This window comes from Mandrillus leucophaeus, unplaced genomic scaffold (assembly GCF_000951045.1).
Source record: "Mandrillus leucophaeus isolate KB7577 unplaced genomic scaffold, Mleu.le_1.0 Scaffold180, whole genome shotgun sequence".
Classification (NCBI taxonomy): Eukaryota; Metazoa; Chordata; class Mammalia; order Primates; family Cercopithecidae; genus Mandrillus; species Mandrillus leucophaeus.
In genome coordinates, this window is record NW_012101810.1 from 1405692 (window position 1) to 1407169 (window position 1478).

Below are 1478 nucleotides of genomic sequence, written 5' to 3' on the forward strand. Positions count from 1 at the left end.
AGACATAGGGTTTCAGCGTGATGTAGCTGGGACTACAGGTGTGTGCCCCTACATCCTGCTAATTTTTGTATTTTTTATAGACATAGGGTTTCAGCATGTTGCCAAGACTGGTCTTAAACTCCCGGGCTCAAGTGGAGAGCTGGGATTACAGGTGTGAGCCACCACCCCCAGCCCCTTCCCCACTTTTTATACTGGTGAACTGCTCATAAAAATTCTTTCCTTTTCTCTCCCAGCTAAAGATCTCATATCTCATATAAAGCAATAACCATTTGCCAGGTGACAGTCAATTAAAAGCCAGTTGTCACCTCCAGGCCACAGGTCCCTCGGGGCTCTCAGACAGAGAGGCTTAGGGCAGCCCCAAGGGAGGGGCTGTCCTTCCACTGCTAAGCCGCTGCTCCGGTCAAGTGAGTGAGCTCTTTGCTGGGTAATAAAAGCTCCCATTGTTCACAACCCTGGAAATGTATTAATGAGTAACCCAGTGTGTGGGCCCCTGGTGTAAAATAGTAGTTTATATGACAGGAATAAAGTGCAATTTTCCTTTTGTCGTTTTCAGTGGGCCCAGAGCCCCAGGCCAATCAAGGACCTGACAACTGGATATCTGCAGCCCTGGGCCCTCCCCTGGGGCCTTGGCGTGAGGTCCGCACTGCCCTGCGGTTCAGAAACATTCAGTGCCAGGCTTGTGGCTCAGCTCTGGGCACACGGAGCAGAGTCCGACCTCGGGCACAGGAATCTAATGGTGTGCATTGCAGAGGGGCAGGTTCACCAGGGCCCAGCGATGGGGAGAGCTAGAAGCCACATGGGGAGGGGACACCTGGGCCAGGCTTGAAGAAGGGCAGGCCCCGGGGTGGGGGCGGTTGGGCTGCCTTGACCAAGCCTTTGTCTGCAAGCAGCCCCTGGGAAGTTGCAGGAACTGGCTCTTAAGCAACAGTGGTTTCGGGTCACACCAGGGGGCCAGAGGGGGCCAGGCAGCAAACTCAGTGTTGCTGGGGTCCCACGGTGCTTCCCACCAGGGCCTGGCTAGTGATTGTGAAATGCGGGGGGGGATGGATGAGTGAGTGGAGGCTGGAGCTTGGGCCATCCATAGCACTGTAAAAGGTCCAGTGTTCGACTTCCTCATGGCCAGGACAGGTTCAGGGCTGGGAGAGGCTACGCAGGTGGAAGCTGGGGTCTTCACTGAGCCCTTTCCCATGACTGCTGTTGCCATGGTAACATCGACAGGCCAATGCTGGGACCGGGCCTTACCACTTACAATACACTTTCATTCTGTCCTAGGTTGAGTTGCAACTACCCTGTCCCCCATTCATATGGTGAAGTCCTAGCCACCAGGACCTTAGGATGTGACCTTTGCTTTGGAAATAGGTGCCTCACCACCTTACAGGCAGTGGCTCACACCTGTAATCCCAGCCCTTTGGGAGGCCAAGGCGGGTGGATCACTTGAGGTCGGGAGTTCGAGACCAGCCTGGGCCACATGGTGAAAC